This window comes from Eretmochelys imbricata, chromosome 3 (genome assembly GCF_965152235.1).
Source record: "Eretmochelys imbricata isolate rEreImb1 chromosome 3, rEreImb1.hap1, whole genome shotgun sequence".
In the NCBI taxonomy this organism is placed as follows: domain Eukaryota; kingdom Metazoa; phylum Chordata; order Testudines; family Cheloniidae; genus Eretmochelys; species Eretmochelys imbricata.
In genome coordinates, this window is record NC_135574.1 from 154,946,814 (window position 1) to 154,966,986 (window position 20,173).

General features: G+C 42.7%; 1 protein-coding gene across 1 annotated transcript in view; it reads right to left on the reverse strand.

Moving 5' to 3' along the window:
- ALK (ALK receptor tyrosine kinase) overlaps positions 1–20,173 on the reverse strand; it is a 537,956-nt gene that overhangs the window by 130,788 nt on the left and 386,995 nt on the right. The window lies entirely within an intron of this gene.

The following is a 20,173-nucleotide window of genomic DNA, read 5'->3' on the forward strand; positions in this document are numbered from 1 at the left end:
CATGGAGGCATCATACTTCTAGGAGTTAGAAGATAATTTAGCATCTGTTGTCCTGATCAATCCTTGCCTCTCTCTTCCCTCCCCCCGACAGCAGAGAGTACTAACAAGGAGGCCAGCTGTGATGTGAACCACCATTTACTGGGATGTGAAAATCATCAGCTCATTTCATATAGGCTAAACAGTGTTTAGACAGTAATGGCTTTTAGTTAGTGCTGAGCTAAGCTGCAAGATTTTATAGCCTAATGATAATTCCCCTTCAGACATCTAGACAATGTATGTTCTGATGTGGGCAACTTGGCCACCACAAGGTAGAACTGATAGTAATGGTGGAACTGGAGTTGCGTATTAACGTACATTCCTTGTTTAAGACTTTAGTTACCATATACCCTACATCCTAGTCAGCAAGCATGTCAAATTATTCTAAAGAAACATATATCAATCTTCTAGCCTGCTTTAAGTACCCTTACTTTACTGTATCAGTTATAACACCTTGCAAGCAGAAGGGCTCAAAGAGAAGGCCAGACTGTGAGTCAAATTTTGCTCTCATTTATACTAGTGAGTACCTCCAAAATATTACTAGTAAATCCAGAACTACACCTGCACTTACATTCTATTAACTTCCATGGAGATAATCCTGATTTACACAGGTGGGTGAGAGCAGAACTTGGCCTGCTGTCTATTGGATTCACTTCACTCATTGCTGCAAAGCAGAAACATAGCATGGATGGGCCTGGGGCAACGGACTGGGAGTCAGAAGACCAGGGTGCCATTCCTGTATCTGTTGCTAATTTGCTTTGTGACTTTAAGAAAGTCATTTCCCATCTCTGTGCTTCAGTTTCACCATCTGTAAAATGAGGGTATACTGACCTCCTTTGTAAAGTACTTTGAGATCTAGAGATGAAATCAGAAAGGCTAAGGCACAAAATGAGTTACAGCTAGCAAGGGACATAACAGGCAAGAAGAGGAGGTTTGTTAAATACATTAGGATGAAGAGAAAGATGAAGGAAACTGTAGGTTCTCTACTCAGAGGGGAAGGAGAGCTAATAAGTGATGACAAATAAAAAAGGCTGATGTGGCCAATGCCTACTGTGCTTCCGTCCTCACTAAAAAGATGAATGGTGACCAGAAACTCAACACAATTAATATTAACAACAAGGGCGAATGAACGTAAGCAAAAATAGGGAAGAATAGGCTAAAGAATATTTAGATAAGTTACACATATTCAAGTCAGTATGGCCTGGTGACATGCAGCCTTGGGTACTTACGAAACTAGCTGAAGCAATCTCAGAACTGCTAGCAATTATCTGTGAGAACTCATGGAGCATGGGAGAGGTTGCAGAGGACTGGGAAAGAGAAAACATATCACCTATCTTTAAAAAGGGGAATGAAGAGGGCTAGGGAATTATAGACCAGTCAGCCTAACTTTGATATGTGGAAAAATACTGGATTAAATTATTAAACACTGAATGTGTAAGAATGTACAGGATAATAGGGTTATAAGGAATAGCCAGCACAGATGTGTCAAGAACAAATCATGTCAAACCAACTTAATTTCCTTACTGGCCTAGTGGAATTGGGAAGCAGTAGATGTGATATCTTGATTTAAGTAAAGCTTTTGACACAGTCCCACATGACATTCTCATGAGTCACCTAGGGAAATATATTGTAGATGGAATTACTATAAAATGGTTGCACAACTGGTTGAAAAACTATATTCAAAGAGTAGTTATCAGTGCAATGGCTTGTTGTCAAACTGGTAGGGCATACCTAGTGGGGTCTTGAATAGGACAATCCTGGGTCTAATGCAATTCACTATTTTCATTAATGGCTTGGATAATGAAGTGGAGAGTATGCTTATAAAATTTGCAGATGACACCAAGCTGGGGGTTGGGGGTTTGCAAGCACTGTGGAGGACAGGATCAGAATTCAAAACAACTTTGACAAATTAGGGAATTGGTCAGAAATCAACAAGATGAAAGTCAATAAAAACAAGTGCAAAATACTTCACTTAGGAAAGAAAAATCAAATGCAAAACTACAAAATAGGAACAAACAGGCTAGGTGGTAGTACTGCTGAAAAGGAACTGGGGGTTATAGTGGATCACAAACTGACTGCGTGTCAACAATGTGATGCAGTTGCAAAAATGGCTAATATCATTCTGGCATGTTTTAAGAGAAGTGCCATATGTAAGACACAGGAGGTAACTGTCCCATGCTACTCGGCAATGTTGAGGCCTCAGTTGGAATACTGTGTCCAATTCTAGGCACAGCGTTTCAGGAAAGAAGTGGATAAACTGGGAAGAGCCCAGAGGAGAGCAAAAAATGTTAGGACAGATTTTCTAAATATCTTATGAGCAAAAATTCAGAAATGCTGGGCATGTTTAATTTTCAGAAAAAAAGATTGAGAGGTGACCTGATAATAGCCTTCAAATATGTTAAGAACTATTATAAAGAGAACCGTGATCAATTGTTCTCCATTTCCACTGAAAGGAGAACAAGTAGTAATGGGCTTAATCTGCACCAAGGGAGATTTAGGTTAGATATTAGGGAAAACTTTCTAACCATAAGGATAGTTAAGTTCTGGAACAGGTTTCCAAGGGAGGCTGTGGAATCTCCATCCTTGGAGGCTTTTAAGAACAGGCTGGACAAATACCTGTCAGGGATAGTTGAGACCACTTGGTCCTGCTTCAGTGCAGGGGGCTGGACTTGATGACATCTCCAGGTCCCTTCCAACCCTTCATTACTATGAAATAAGGTATATAAGAACAAAGTAGTATTATTCTGTATTGTAATGAAGCAGCTGTATGTACTGCTATGCTATAAAACAACAGCTTTCAGAGGACTGAATAACTTCTTCTGCAACTACAAGGGGAACGGATGTTGGCAGGACATTTATTTACCAAAGTGAAAATCTGGCCAGGACACCAAGATCAATCCCTCAACTGTTGCAAACGTGCAGTGAGTTCTTTAATGGACTAGAAGTGACCATAACCTATTGTGCCCCTATTAGTGCAAGCTCAGAGGGGAAAAACAACCTAGTGAGTTAGTTCTTGTAGCACTTGCATTTGGTTGCTGGTTTTTTGTTTTTGTTTTTTTGGTGCGGGGTTGGGAATTTCTACCCAAGAACTGTCTAACCTTAAGCTTCTTGGCATTTGAGAGCTAGCTACCTCATCTGGGTGATCTGGCTAAAAACACAGTATGCTTATCATGGCTGTTTAACAAGTCAATTTATTGCTCATTATTATACAGTATACCACACACACCACCTTGTCCTCCTGTGGCCCTTTTAAAAGAAGCTTCAGATACCATTTCTGTGCATCTTTTTTGGAATCTAAATCTGAAGCCCAGGTCTCCTACCTCCTAAAGAAATACAAGTCTGCAGTTTGTGCTCTCTATGAGTGAAACGTGCAACCCATTTTCCAACTTCAAATACTAGTAGCTCAAAACATACTGGTGCTTCTTTCTGTAAAGGGATACACCTAGACACTTGTATCATACATTTTTTACAAGGACCTCAAAGAGCTTTAAAAAAAATGGTTACCTACTATTATTTACATTTTACAGATGGGGACACTGAGGCATATAGAATTGAAGTAACTTCACCGAGTTAGTTCAATACAATGAATCAACAGCAGAGTCAAAAAGAGAACTCAGGTCTCCTCATCTATCTAACCAAGAGTAAGGACTACTGCTGCTTTAATGTCTTTACCACCCTGGGGTCATCCATCAAGTCAGCTCTCTTATTAGCTATCTTCTGACTGCAACACCCAGTCTGAATATAAAGTCTGAAGCACTACAAACACAATCCTATGTAAAAGGAATGATCACAAGATGAAATGCCTGCAAGCTGTATGGAAACCACTTTAATATACCATAATAGAGGCTCAAACTAAATGTGCACCCAAAATTAAAAAAAAAAACAGTAAGAGGAACCAAAAAAATGCCACCATGGCTATAATAGCAAATTAAAAGAGGTGGTTAAAGGCAAAAAGCAACGTGGAAAAACTGGAAGTCAAATCCCACTGAGGAATAGAGAAAGGAGCATAAACTCTGGCAAGTCAAGCATAAAAGTATAATTAGGCAGGTCAAAAAAGACTTTGAAGAAGAATTAACAACAGACAAAAACTAACAAATTTTTTTAAGTACATCAGAAGCAGGAAGCCTGTCTAATGATCAGCAGGATCACTGGATGATTGAGGTGCTAACGGAGCACTCAAGGAAGATAAGGCCACTGTGGAGAAGCTAAATGAATTCTTTGCATTGGTCTTCCCTGCAGAAGATGTCAGGGAGATTCCTGTACCTTAGTCATTCTTTTTGGATGACACCTTCTGAGGAACTGTCCTAGACTGAGGTGTCAGTAGATGTGGTTTTGGAACAAATTGATTAATTAAACAGTAATCACCAGGACCAGATGGTATTCACCCAAGAGTTCTGAAGGAACTCAAATATGAAATTGCAGAACTACTAACTGTGGTATGTAACCTATTGCTTAAATCAGCATCTGTAGCAGATGACTGGTGGATAGCTAATGTAACATCGATTTTTTTTTTTTAAAAAAGGCTCTAGGCAATTTTTTTTTTTAAAAGGCAATTGCAGGCCAGTAAGCCTAACTTCAGTACTAGGCAAGTTGGTTGAAACGATAGAAAAGAACAGAATTATCCTACACATAAATGAACATGATATATTGGGGAAGAGTTAACATGGCTTTTATAAAGGGAAATCATGCCTCACCAATCTATTAGAATTTTTTGAGGGTGTAAATAAACATGTGGACAATGGTGATCCAGTGGATATAGTGTACTTAGATTTTCAGAAAGCCTTTGACAAGGTCCTTCATGAAAGTCTCCTAAGCAAAGCAAGCAAAGCAAAGCAAGAGGGAAGGTCCTCTTATGGATTAGTAACTGGTTAAAAGATAGGAAATGAAGTGTAGGAACAAATGGTCAGTTTTCAGAAAGGAGAGAAGTAAATAATGGTGTTCCCAAGGGGTCTGTCCTGGGAATAATGCAGTTCAACATATTCATAAATGATCTGGAAAAGGTGGCAAAGTTTACAGATTACCCAAAATTATTCAAGATACTTATGTCCAAAGCTGACTGTGAAGAGTTACAAAGGGATCTCACAAAACTGAGTGATGAGACAAGAAAATGGCAGATGAAATTCAATGTTGATAAATGCAAAGTAATGCACACTGGAAAAAACAATCCCAACTATACAGGTAAAATGACGGGATCTAAATTAGCTATTACCACTCAAGAAAGATCTCATTGTGGATATTTCTCTGAAAACATCCACTCAGTGTGCAGCCGCAGTCAAAATAGCGAACGGTATGTTAGCATCCATTAAGAAATGGAAAGATAAGACATAAAATATCATAATGCCACATATAAATCCATGGTAGGCCCACACCTCGAATACTGCATGCAGTTCTGGTTGTCCTATCTCAAAAGATATTTTAGAATTGGAAAAAAGTACAGAAAAGGGCAACAAAACTGATTAGGGGTATAGAATCACTTCCATGCGAGGAGAGATTAAAAAGACTGACTTTTCAGCTTAGAAAAGACATGACTAAAGGGTGATATGATAGAGGTTTATAAAATCATGAATGGTGTGGACAAAGTGAATAGGGAAGTATTATTTACCCCTTCACATAACACAAGAGCCAGGGTCACCCAATGAAATTAATAGACAGCAGGTTTATTAACAAACGAAAATAAGTACTTCTTCACACAACACAGTTAGCCTCTGGAACTTGTTGCCAGGGGATGTTGTGAAGACCAAAAGTGAAAGTGGGTTCCAAAAAGAATTAGATAAATTCATGGAGGATAGGTCCATCAATGGCTATTAACCAACATGGTCAGGGACGCAACCCCATGCTCTGGGTGTCGCTAAACCTCTGACTGCCAGAAACTCAGACTGGATGATAGAAGATGAATCATTCAGTAATTGCCCTGTTCTGTTCATTCCCTCTGAAGCATCTGTCACTGGCCACTGTCAAAAGACAGAATACAGGTTTAAATGCACCACTGGTCTAACCCAGCATAGCCATTCTTGGGTTTAATGAGAAGGGGTAGAATAAGCTGTTATATGTTAAAGTGGAACAGATCTCTGCTTGTACTGCACTGTCAGTCTTAGGTACGGAGAAAGGGGCAGCATATGTAATTCAATGTACAAGCATGTGATGTGGAAGGCTATGAATTTGAGAAGCTTCTATAAAACAAGGACTGTTCAAATGTTTGTGACTCTCTTACACTCCCAAGGAAAAGGCCTTATACTGTGTTGAAGCATCAATTAATTTCCTACCAATGTTATCGGCAGTTGTGCTATGTAGCCAACAATTACAGCTCAGTCACCAACAGTTCTTACATCTGACAGATGTTGCTATCTTCTGTGACATGGACTGGTGGGTCTCAGTCTAGTTCCTGGTGGACAAGTGCCCATCTGATTTACCGTCTCACTCTTGCAGTTGATCTGCACATCAGGGTTGGGGCAGTGGTTACAGGAAGCTCACACTGCTGCTTTCTGTGCCTCTCCTATTCTGTGGATAAAGAGAGTTCAGTCTCCAGGGCTCTCAATCCTGCACGAGGACTATATTCCTGTATAATGTCTCTAAACAAAAGCTAACTGTTGTAATGATTATATTGTTTCTGATTTTGACTTGACAAGGATTTGTAAACTTGTTAAAACTTCCTAAATAAATCACTAAAAAAAAAAAAAAAAAACCCCAGCAGTGAAGATGTGGTAGCACAGGCTTTAGCATGGGCTGTACACGCCCACCCAGAATCCTATCAGACAGACATTGCTTGCCTGTGCCAGGGTCTATGCCCATGCATCTTCACTGGTATTTTTAGTTGTGCTAGGCGGATTAAAGCTAACATGGGTATGCCTACCCGAGCTGCAATCTCACCTCTGATTGCAATATAGACACACTCTAAAAATGGCTGGACCTGGGCCATTTGCTTTTTGCTTCAGCTCTGCCTTCTTTACCCCTGCTCCTCCTGTCTCTGCACAACCTATCCTGCCTTCGAAAAGAGCTGTGTGGAAAGTAAGCCCTGATCCTGCCTGGGGAAAGTCCTATTCTAGTTAAACTACAGTATTTAACAATTACGTAAACTGGAGCTGTGCCCCCAAAAATGAAAAACCAGCTTGAAGCAGCCATATATGAGTTTAGCAGGCTCGAACATCTCACCACAATTGTTACAGTGAGAGGTCACCTCGAAAGAGCCTACTCTCCAGAAGCACTATGATGGGCAGTTGCTTCCAGAGTATAGGAGGGCTGGCTGCTTTCCCAAGAGGCTAACTCTCTCCTGCTACGTGGATTCCAGCCCCAGAGCATGGAATTTACTAGGCTCCTATCACAATGCAATGGAATTAACAATGAATGGGGTTAGGAATAGAGTGATGCACATAACTGGCTTTTTTGGTTCGCTGGCTGGTCAAAAAATTAAAATGGATCAGGGAAAAAGTTAGTTTCAGGTTAACCCCAAACAAAAGTTTTTCAGTGTTTCAATTGAATCCAAACGTTTTTTAAAAAGTAGTTTGGTGTTGAACAAAATGTTTTGTTTGACCCTGTAAATGGACATGCCTATTTTGGAGAACCTCTCTGGCCAGTTATGGCTCTACTGAAACTTACCTCAGTTTCCCCTTCTATAAGGTAACAATGATGTCACTTTAACAGCCCAGTCAAGGAGAAGCCAAAGTCTAATTAACTTAATTGCATCTCCATTTAATAAACCACTCTGAAAAGAGCACTTGAACTGTGGGTTAAGCTCTTACCTTGGAGCCCAGACAAAACTTAAATGTCCCAAAACCACAGTCTCTGAGTCTGGACAGATCAATCCTCAGGAGCTGGGGCCAGGATTCTCCCTTGCCCGTTGTGCAGCTTCTTCCCAGCCCACCCTGCTTCTCTTTACTGACTTTCAGCTTCCTCTACCAGTGGCTCATTCAGCTGTAAGGTCCCAGGCTTCTCTGCTGCCTGGAGAGCTTTGCAGTCCCTCTCCCTCTCCTTGCAGCTTCCTGTGTTGGGTTTTTGTTTTTGTTTTTTTTTTGGTAATAGGGAATCAGCCCTCTTTAGCCAGCTAATTAAGTCCCACACCACCCTCTCAGGTGTGGTGGGCAGGGCTAATGGATTGGGGCAGGGCTGGCCAGCTGCAGCCCTCAGGCCCATAAGGGGCAGGCCACCCCTTTACAGACCTAAAATGAAACATTTAATTTCATTTCATTTTAAAAAAACTTTTTACTCTATTTTTTAAGGAAATTGCAGAAATTTCAAAATGAATCATCATTCCAAATAGAAAAAACAAAAAGCTGTTTTTCAAAAATGTTGAAACTAAATTATTCAAAGATTTTTTTCTGATTAAAACCATTTGGTGAATTTGACACATTCTAAATGTTTTGGTTGACCTGAATCTGGATTTTTGGTGGAAAAAGTTTTGCCCAGCTCTAATTAGATTACCAAATATTGCAGCTAAACCCAGAGCCAGGCCTTTTGCAGGTTCTCCCTCTCTTTGAGTGGTTTTAAGATATCAGAAGCCGTCCACGGAGGGGTGAACTGGAGTCTCTCATTTCTTGGCAGAGTCCCTTGTTGGAGTCCCCTTTGATCTCTTTGACAGCTAAGTGGCCATAAGTTATGCAGCATGATAAGCCTGACTTTGCATACTGTAACTCTTCTGGGGAGCTAGCCTCTTGGATTCTGCCTTGGATCAAGGCTGGATGTTTTTCGGAAGATACACTTTAGTTCAACCACAGCTTGTGGGCTTGAAGCAATAATCAATTCAAGGAAGTCCTATGGCCTGTGTTATGCAGGGGGTCAAACTGGATGTTCACAATGGTCCCTTCTGGTCTTAAAATGTCTGAATCTATGAAAGTGGATAGATTTATAGAAGAATGCACCTGCTCTCCAGCGTCTCTGCTTCCTACTTACAACCAGAGACCCTCCCTCCCCTGTAATACCATGCATCATGGACCTGCCTTTCAAGAATGTCACATCCAAAGCAGGCCATTGTTGCAAATTCCCTATTACAATTCCTACCCACTTTTATATAACAAACATAAAATCAGAGACTGAACCCAAAGCCCCTTGGCAGAATGAGCCATTGTTTGCCTGACTCATCCACGCTTGCTAAACAACAAAGCTACATCATGTTCCTTGATACTACAGGGAGTTGAGAGTCGCTGGTGATTCAATTAGATGTGCGCTTGATACTTTTATTTATATTGCCTGCCAAAACTAAAAATTAATGAAGCATGTAGAAAAACAACCCCTACTTCTTGTCAAGCTCATTTTATGGTGCAAATAAATTCAGAAGGGGAAAACAAACAAATGCCAAACCTTTTTAATAAAGGGTCCCAGCTCCTAAACAGGGTGCTCTGTGTTATTGACAGCTCATAGTTTTTGATTGCCTTACAGCAATTCCGGCTTGCAGCACACAAGCTATGCACTGCACTTGTATGTCTGTCAGAATCAAGACATTCCTACAGACCAGAACTGTACATACAGGAACAAGACAAGTGGGTGGAACTGGACAGCCCTGCGGGTCTATCAGCAAGGACTCCATTTCTACAGTGCATCTTCCTTTTTGCAACATGCTATCCCCTGCAGAATCTACAGTTTGGAAGTTCCTACAGACACAGCTTAGAGCCTTTCCCATGTCTGAATCGAACCCCATCAGATTTCACAGGCTACACTGGCAAGTTTCTGCACCACAAGTTATACCACTTTTATTAAAATGCTGGAATTAAACCGCTGTTGTGTGTCCACACTGTGCTCCTTGTGACGCTGGAGCGCATCCACATTAGCAGCTCTTGCAACGGCAAAGACAGCAGTGCATTGCGGTAGCTATCCATCCCACTGTGCAACTGGCTGCCGGGTGCTTTGGGAAAGGGTTTGCAATGCCTCCTGGGGCAGGCACAGCATCACATGATGCAGGTTTCTCAATCCCAGTGTTCCATGGGCATCCTACTACATCACCAGCTGCTTTTCAACTGAAGGTGTGTGTGTGTGTGTGTGTGAGAATATGGAGCCAGGGAGAGAGAGAGTGTGTTTTGGGGGACAGACAGCATGTCCGCATGCTGTCTTGTAAGTTCAGACAGAGACAGGAAGCAACCAGTCCTGAGGCAGGGGGAGGGGAAAACCCTGACAACACACACACACACACACACACACACACGTCTCTATGTTCAACAGCACGAGCATTCCACATTCATGGTTTGCTTTGTGTCCCGGAGCAGATCAGCACAGCACGCAAAGGCTGACAGAAACGGTACTTCGAAAGCAGAGGGGCACATGTTTCCAGGGCAGCTGAGATCAAAACAATGAGCAGAGCAGTCACTTGAGGCATTATGGGACAGCTCCAGAGGCCAAAGGCAGCGCAGAAAGCAATCAAGTGTCTACACTGGCAATAGAGTGCTGGAGCCTCAGCGCAAATAGCCTTATGACTCTCATCGAGGTGGATTTTTTTGCAGCACTGCACCTGAGGAGTTTCTGCGCACAAAGGGGCTTGGCAGTGTGTACAAGTCTGCAGTTTGAGCACAAAAAGCTGCTTTACTGCGCAGAAACTTGCCAGCGTAGACAAGCCCCAAGTGTTGGACTAGGTCAGTATGGAGATCTCTAGGGGAAAACCAAGGTGTTGCAGGAAGTGACTTTGGTGACTCAGTAGGTGGTTCTTCCTGTCAAGTAAATATTAAATCAATGTCCCAGGATGGTGTTATGGAGCATTGTGTTGCTATCTAACTAACACATAAGATGAAACACCAGGCCCTCAGCACTTGCAGCAGCATTAATATTATCTGTTCACATGAGATTTGAATTAGCTCAGATTTGCATTATGTGCAGATACCTGGGCTTGTAGCATAGGTCACAGAACAGAAATAGCATGATCACAGCGGGGTGAGTTATTAGACTCAGTTCAGTGGCACTGCATGAATTATTCCCTTCTGCTATTTGCATATTCAGTGTCTACACGCACAAGGGATGATTGGATGAAGGAGGAGAAGATTTAGGTACCTAGAAAAATATGTACCGAAAAGCATCCCTCCCAAAATTATACCTTAAATGATCTTTTTGTTTGTTTTTTTAAATGGAGGCATTTTTATTTATGTTAAGGGGGGTTAACTAACTTTTAATTAAAATGTCTATTTGATATTAAAAAAGACATTAATTTGGCTTTTCATTTTCCAGCCCCAGTTGCTTCATCCCAGGAGAGCCTTCGAGACAAGGATTGCTGAGTCTTGTGCAGACCCCGACTAACATACAAAAGATGACTGGGGGAAGAAAAATGAATGATATCAAATAGGCATCAAAGTAAAATTTGTGGGAGACATCCTTTATATTATACAGCAATGTTTGTGTAGCTGTTGGTATCCATAAATTATACTAGTCATTAAGCTGTACCAGAGCCGGCTTGGTGCCTTATAAATTATTATTTAATCAGCAACATTAAAAAAATGGCACATTTCAAGGAAAGGAGAAAACAAACAATGGCTTGGGGGCCCTGCACAGACTTAGAACCTCACAGGTCCTGCTTCCAATCACTCCCTAATTTGGTAAATATTGGAATCCACTGCCAGGCTCTGGACATGAATGACATGATTTGAACTCATCCCTGATCATACAAATTTGACCTAATCTCTGTGAAGCTGGGCAAGTGAGAATTTCCTTGCCATCTTGGTCATGGGAGTAAAAAGGGAGATGCTGAAATGTATCCAGACATTTATGAAGATGCCCTGAAGTTTATATATCTACCATGGTGCTGCTGCAGGATAAATCCAAGGGCAGCAGAGTCATATAACATGTGGATGTAACACCAACAGAAACTCTTGAACCATCAGTTCCCATTGCTGCCAATCTCTTTTTGGACCAGCACATCCATATGCAGTAGGGAAAGGATTAAATGCAGAAGAGTCTGGATGAGTGCACAGAGTAATAACTATCAGCCAATGGGACCAGCAGATATTCAGTCCTTCTGAAAAGCAGGCCCTTACTTCTCTGCAAACATGAGTAAAGTGTGCAAGAACCCAAAGTGAAGGAACACACTGCTGAACTTTTATGGATGAGCAAGTGCTTGTGTAACGCCGACAAACCCCGGTCGTCGTCAGACAGGATCGAACCTGGGGCCTCTGGAGCTTAGTGCATGAGCCTCTACTGCATGAGCTAAAAGCCAACTAAAAGCAGACTCATTAATTGCTCTCTCTTTAAGTGGTCTCAGTGCCACTAGATGGGACAGAATACCACACCCAGAAGGTGTGTGGGTTACATACTTCCCCTAGCTGAGGGAGCACGTCCCAAGCTTCAGAGACTTCCCAGCTGAAATCCCAGTTGAGCTCCCACTTGTAACACCAACAGATTCTGGTTGTCGGCAGGCAGGATCGAACCAGGGACCTCTAGAGCTTACTGCATGAGCCTCTACCGCATGAGCTAAAAGCCAGCCACTTGTCTTTTGGCTCATGCACTAAACTCCAGAGGTCCCCGGTTCAATCCCGCCCACTGACGCCCAGGGTCTGTCGGCGTTACACTTGCTAAGATACTCCTCAGCGGGAGCCCCATCCTATCCATTTAAGGCAGTGGGAACATAACCATTGGTTTCAGTGGAAGCAGGAATGGGCCCAGCACTTGTTACTGCTTCCATTCTAAGAAGCAGGAGCACAGTTCTGTATCAACCCATTCCATTGTGCATTAATGTGTCCTGGGTAAAAGTTTTACATTTTATTTGTACGTGTAAGTGGCTTCTGAAACTACCTACATGTGAAGCTTTCCTTGATTAGCTTTCCCCACACTCTTCCCAAATAAAAAGAGAGATTTGTATGATATTTAATTAACGTGTCTTCAAAAATATTTTAACAGGCTAGCTCTGCACTCTAATTTACTTCTCCTCAGCTAAGACATGCCACTTAAAAAGATTTCTGGATTTTGAAGCCCCTACTCTGGTAAGTAAAACTGAAGCCCTCCTTGATGCTCCTTGTGTCTTAGGAGAATTCATCACTGGCTTTTCAATTTCATTTGCTTCTTTCTTTGGCAGTTCAGAGATCTCTGAATCAGAGGTGTTTAAAAACAGAGCATATAGGGATTTAATGTTGGCATTAGACACGGAGAGAGTGTGTACTGTCTAGTGCTTCGACTAAATATGGTGTCAGGACTCTTTTCTCTTATCCAGTTCTGCCACAGACTCACTGTGGGGATGTCTACAATGCAGCTGGGTGGTATGATTCCCAGCATGGGTAGACATTCATGCATGATTCTGCTTGAGCTATCACCTAAAAATAGCAGTTTGGCCATGATAACCGTGGCTCGAGCTAGCCATCTGAGCACATACCTAGGGGTTGAGCAGAACTGTACTCTGGCACCAGTCACCCGTGATGCTGCAGCCAACACAGCTAAGTTTAGTACACTAGCTCAAGCAGAGCTAGCCTGTGTACCTGTACCTGAACTGGGTACTCTCAACTACTGTGTAGAAATACCTTGGGTGACCTTGGACCTGTCACTTTATCACTCTGGGCCTCCAATTCTCAACCTCTAAAAATTAAAGATAATTAGTAAAGTCTGGTGGCTGGAGACAGAACATTTGCAATGGCAGGCTCCAAATGCTGGGAAGCCCTAACTAAAGAGATCAGGAGGAGCCCTACTTAAACTATGGTCAAGGCAGAATACAAGACACACCTTGGTACAAACACCCAATGACAAGAGAGAAGAATGACCTGGCAATGTCTCAAAGAAAAGAAAAGGAAAGTGAGGAAAGTAATAGAGAGTGTAGAGGAAAGAATGGATTAGGGAAATAATTATAACCCCCCCCCACACACACACACACTAAGCAATGTCATCAAATCAAATGGCAGAAAGTGGGATGGGAAAAGGGAAGGACGGGGGCAGGAGCTGTGATGAGAGGTATAGGAACAGGCCAGGGAATACATAGGTACAAGAGTCTATAACCACTAAAGAACACAACTCTCCAGAACTTGGAATTGAACCCATCATTGCTGAGTCTCAGCCTTCCTTTGCTGTATAGTAATTATCTGTGAAGAGTGATGTAGTGGTGGGAGTCTGCTATAGACCACCAGACCAGGGGGATGAGGTAGATGAGGCTTTCTTCCGGCAGCTCACGGAAGCTACTAGATCGCATGCCCTGATTCTCATGGGTGACTTTAATTTTCCTGATATCTGCTGGGAAAGCAATACTGCGGTGCATAGACAATCCAGGAAGTTTTTGGAAAGCGTAGGGGACAATTTCCTGGTGCAAGTGCTAGAGGAGCCAACTAGGGGGGGCGCTTTTCTTGACCTGCTGCTCACAAACCGGGTAGAATTAGTGGGGGAAGCAAAAGTGGATGGGAATCTGGGAGGCAGTGACCATGAGTTGGTTGAGTTCAGGATCCTGACGCAGGGAAGAAAGGTAAGCAGCAGGTTACGGACCCTGGACTTCAGGAAAGCAGACTTCGACTCCCTCAGGGAACGGATGGCCAGGATCCCCTGGGGGACTAACTTGAAGGGGAAAGGAGTCCAGGAGAGCTGGCTGTATTTCAAGGAATCCCTGTTGAGGTTACAGGGACAAACCATCCCAATGAGTCGAAAGAATAGTAAATATGGCAGGCGACCAGCTTGGCTTAACGGTGAAATCCTAGCGGATCTTAAACATAAAAAAGAAGCTTACAAGAAGTGGAAGCTTGGACATATGACCAGGGAAGAGTATAAAAATATTGCTCGGGCATGTAGGAATGAAATCAGGAGGGCCAAATCGCACCTGGAGCTGCAGCTAGCGAGAGATGTCAAGAGTAACAAGAAGGGTTTCTTCAGGTATGTTGGCAACAAGAAGAAAGCCAAGGAAAGTGTGGGCCCCTTACTGAATGAGGGAGGCAACCTAGTGACAGAGGATGTGGAAAAAGCTAATGTACTCAATGCTTTTTTTGCCTCTGTTTTCACTAACAAGGTCAGCTCCCAGACTGCTACGCTGGGCATCACAAAATGGGGAAGAGATGGCCAGCCCTCTGTGGAGATAGAGGTGGTTAGGGACTATTTAGAAAAGCTGGACGTGCACAAGTCCATGGGGCCGGACGAGTTGCATCCGAGAGTGCTGAAGGAATTGGCGGCTGTGATTGCAGAGCCATTGGCCATTATCTTTGAAAACTCGTGGCGAACCGGGGAAGTCCCGGATGACTGGAAAAAGGCTAATGTAGTGCCAATCTTTAAAAAAGGGAAGAAGGAGGATCCTGGGAACTACAGGCCAGTCAGCCTCACCTCAGTCCCTGGAAAAATCATGGAGCAGGTCCTCAAAGAATCAATCTTGAAGTACTTGCATGAGAGGAAAGTGATCAGGAACAGCCAGCATGGATTCACCAAGGGAAGGTCATGCCTGACTAATCTAATCGCCTTTTATCATGAGATTACTGGTTCTGTGGATGAAGGGAAAGCAGTGGATGTATTGTTTCTTGACTTTAGCAAAGCTTTTGACACGGTCTCCCACAGTATTCTTGTCAGCAAGTTAAGGAAGTATGGGCTGGATGAATGCACTATAGGGTGGGTAGAAAGCTGGCTAGATTGTCGGGCTCAACGGGTAGTGATCAATGGCTCCATGTCTAGTTGGCAGCCGGTGTCAAGTGGAGTGCCCCAGGGGTCGGTCCTGGGGCCGGTTTTGTTCAATATCTTCATAAATGATCTGGAGGATGGTGTGGATTGCACTCTCAGCAAATTTGCGGACGATACTAAACTGGGAGGAGTGGTAGATACGCTGGAGGGGAGGGATAGGATACAGAAGGACCTAGACAAATTGGAGGATTGGGCCAAAAGAAATCTGATGAGGTTCAATAAGGAAAAGTGCAGGGTCCTGCACTTAGGACGGAAGAATCCAATGCACCGCTACAGACTAGGGACCGAATGGCTAGGCAGCAGTTCTGCGGAAAAGGACCTAGGGGTGACAGTGGACGAGAAGCTGGATATGAGTCAGCAGTGTGCCCTTGTTGCCAAGAAGGCCAATGGCATTTTGGGATGTATAAGTAGGGGCATAGCGAGCAGATCGAGGGACGTGATCGTCCCCCTCTATTCGACATTGGTGAGGCCTCATCTGGAGTACTGTGTCCAGTTTTGGGCCCCACACTACAAGAAGGATGTGGATAAATTGGAGAGAGTCCAGCGAAGGGCAACAAAAATGATTAGGGGTCTAGAACACATGACTTATGAGGAGAGGCTGAGGGAGCTGGGATTGTTTAGCCTGCAGAAGAGAAGAATGAGGGGGGATTTGATAGCTGCTTTCAACTACCTGAAAGGGGGTTCCAAAGAGGATGGCTCTAGACTGTTCTCAATGGTAGCAGATGACAGAACGAGGAGTAATGGCCTCAAGTTGCACTGGGGGAGGTTTAGATTGGATATTAGGAAAAACTTTTTCACTAAGAGGGTGGTGAAACACTGGAATGCGTTGCCTAGGGAGGTGGTGGAATCTCCTTCCTTGGAAGTTTTTAAGGTCAGGCTTGACAAAGCCCTGGCTGGGATGATTTAACTGGGAATTGGTCCTGCTTCGAGCAGGGGGTTGGACTAGATGACCTTCAGGGGTCCCTTCCAACCCTGATATTCTATGATTCTATGATTCTATGACCACTGTTAGAGAGTGCGTCTCCCTCATCCTCTAGTGAAGGTCCACACAGAAGATAACTTCCTACTGCTACCAGTTGTTAAATTAGCTAAAGAAATAGAGGACTGTGCTGTGGATAAGAAACTCCTAACCCCGCTGATGATCTATGATTCAATTTTTGTTCATGCAATTTTTAAGTTTTTAAAAAGACGAGGAAATTATACCCCAACCCCTCCCACACCATACAAACAAAACGCCCCACCCAAAACCAGGTTAAAAGATCATTAAATTTGCAAAGTCAAGCACTCAGAAGTTAGGAAATGCCATAATTAAGGATGCCTGTGCAATCTTAATTTGGCCCCTTTGAGCATATGTATTGTGACAGAGTTTTAAATTACACATTTTTTTCCCCACAGGACCCCTGCCTCATTCAGTGAACAGGCTGGACCTACTCTTGGGGTAGAACAAGGCTGTGCAGTAAAGGAGACTGTTGTCTGTAGGACTCCTGCCTTTTTTGTTGCAGAGTTGGAAGGTGTATAGTTAATGAGGCAGGGAACTGCAGGAAGAGAAAGGGCAATTTCATGGTGAAGGCAATTGATTGATACCCTGAAGAACTGGATTCTATCCCCTTCCTCTGCCAAAGAGTTCCTGTGTGCTACTGGGCAAGTCACCTAAGCCAAACTCTTCCCAGGTGATTACTAATTCTGTGTTCTTCATTTTCTGGGTGCCCAACTGGAGACCCCGGGGCTGATTTGCAGAAGTGCTGAGCGCTCACAGCTGCAACTGAGATCAATGAGGGCTGGGCTTTGAACATATAAAGTGCTATACAAATGCTTTCAAAAAATCAGGCTTTCGGTCTCTAGAACTGGGCATACAAAATCTGACGATTTGGCATGAATTTGAGTCTCAGTTCAGAGTAAAATGGGGAAAGCAATACCATATCAAGTCAGAGGGGTGTTGTGAAAAATCAATTCATTAATGTTTGTAAAGAATGAAGTAAGAAACTACAATGAGAGCACCATTAAAGTTCTTTAGATGAAGTTTTTCTGGATGTAATAACACGTAGCTTTCTTAAAATTATAATTAAATAAGGAACTATAACATATAAGTACCTATACTTTACACTTTTCCCTTTTTCAATTAGGAAATTTGGCTGACAGGCTAAATTTATCTTCATTGTTCTTGAGAAAACAAATAATTGAATCTAAAACCACTTCAGAGCATACTTTCCTTTTAATCTTGCACAAAAACTAAGTGGTTTTATTATTTTTCTTAGGGCTCCCCATAAAATACTTCATTTTCTTCTGTCATTTGCTTACTAATCATTGAACTCAAACACCACATTGGAGAATTAATAGTAATCAGCAGCAAACAGCAACAGCAACAGAGAGTTCTGCAAAGAAAGCAATGTCCCCCTCTAGCATGTATAACCATTTACTCACTGGCACCTATACAGTTTATAGCTGTGGAGAAATGAATGCTGCTCACACCCACACTCCTGGTGAAATATGGTGTGTGTAGATCTTTTAGAGGAAAGTGAAAGAACCCCATAACAAACAGTTTGGAATTATGGAATTCTAATTATGGAACAGGAAAAGAACGGAAATTATGGAAAAGAACAAACTGGAGTCTTGAATATGACCCACCTGGAACTGTGAACTTTGGTGTTCAGGTTCAAATGCCCAGATCACCTTCCTACAGGTTGTTTCTCATTTCAGAGGGAAACAGTTGTCTGATTCCCTCTTCTCTGTAGGACCACTGGAACCCAATTAGCTAACACTAAACACCTTGAATGCCACCAGGCAACTCAGTGCTAACCAAAACAAATCACAGAGCTCCATATTATATAACAAAGGAATATCCTAAAAAAAGTTGGTAAAGTATACTTTTCCAAAATAGAAACTCCAAAAGATTGGTCCAACTTTCATTAACACCCCTGCCATCCTCTCAGACCTCTCCAGTTCTCCAATCTATTTTACACAGCTGTTAATTTAGCATGGGGTTAGCTCTAATTGAAGTGGTTAATAATCACTGGAAGATAAATGCTGCTTGCAGCGTGGGGCTGATGCTTACAGAAGCATGAAGTGGCCAACTAAGATCTCCAGATTTATTTATAGAAAGCAGTGACAGGCTTGAACACTGGTTTTGTCTCAATGTCAACCAAAGATATGGAATTGCACACAAAATAAAATAGAGCCATGAAGAAAGAAAGCATGAAGCCAACGCTTCAGAAAAGAATAATACAGGCTAACCTACAACTGGAACTAGTAAGGATCTGAATGAACAGTCTGACTGCAGTTGTCTTTGACTCCAAGAGACCTTGTTCAAGTCCTGCTCAGATCATTAATGAAAGTGAGTTTTGTCGATCTTATCCTGGTTGACTGGGGCACCATAATGCAAACAGCAACAACACTAAAAGCTATGTAAGTGCTAAGTAGAAGTATCATCCATGGGTCTCAAAGCATTGTAGAAAGATATTCTAATTTTACAGATGGGGAAATAGAGGCATGAACTGGTTAAATGACTTACTTCAGACAACACACCAAGACAGTGGTTTAACAGTTGCCAGGTCCCTTGACTCCTATTCCAGTGATCCATCCACTGGATCGCAGCTGTCCCGGAAATAAAATAAATTCATAGATAGCAAAGGTCAGCTAAGATTGCTTGTCTCTCACAGTCCTACCCCTGTATTATTCCTTCTATTAATGTCTTTCCCACCTTTTTCTGAACCTTGTAATAATGGCTCCTCAGCCACCTCCCTCAATCATATGTTCTTAGTGGTTTCCCATATTGGGACTGAGGTGCATTTTAAGACATGATGTAACAAAATCTACAGACACAGAGAAGCATCTCCATAACTAGCTACATTGAACACAAGCATCTTCATAGATAGAACTCAGCATCTTTTGCTCATAAAATGCAACCTTCTTCTAGCATAATTAAAAGCATCAGCTCTCCATTAGCTCTCAATAGTACTGCATTAAGGTATGCTCTTTGTGCAGATCAGCCCCTAGGGAGCAACGTAATCACAGAAGCTAAAGCATATGCAATTCCATGCAACAGACAGGAGTGGTGTATTTACACAGCATGCAAGGGATTGGCCCTGGAATGGAATACCAGAGGGTGTTACTGGTAAGGACTGATGTGCACCATATAAAACTGTGGAAAGGAAGTTTCCTTCCTCTATGTCTGTATAAACCACCTTCATGGACCCAATTTCCACCTCTCTCTAAAATGGAGTGACAACAGTTAGAGACTCAGGCATGAGTGAAATGAAATCACATATGACCATTTGCTATTAGGGAAGAGGAATGTCTTTGGTCACAGATGGTAGGTTTGCGGCTGGAAGGATGTCTGTCTGTTCTTGCAGGCTGTTCAGCTTTCAGCTCCGTTAATGAAAAAGGAAATCATTGTAGCACATGCCCCCGCTTCTCTGCACTGGAGAATATTGATGCTGTGGGTGGATGCTATCGCTCACTAGTTACACTACCTGTGCCTCTACAATCCAAAGCCAACCCATGGTGGGAGCAGCTCTTCATTCTTCTGTGTCATGCTGTGCAGCTGGGGCTTGCTTTGCCCGAACGAAATTCCAGAGGCAAAACCACTGATGGGTTGGTGACCTCAGAC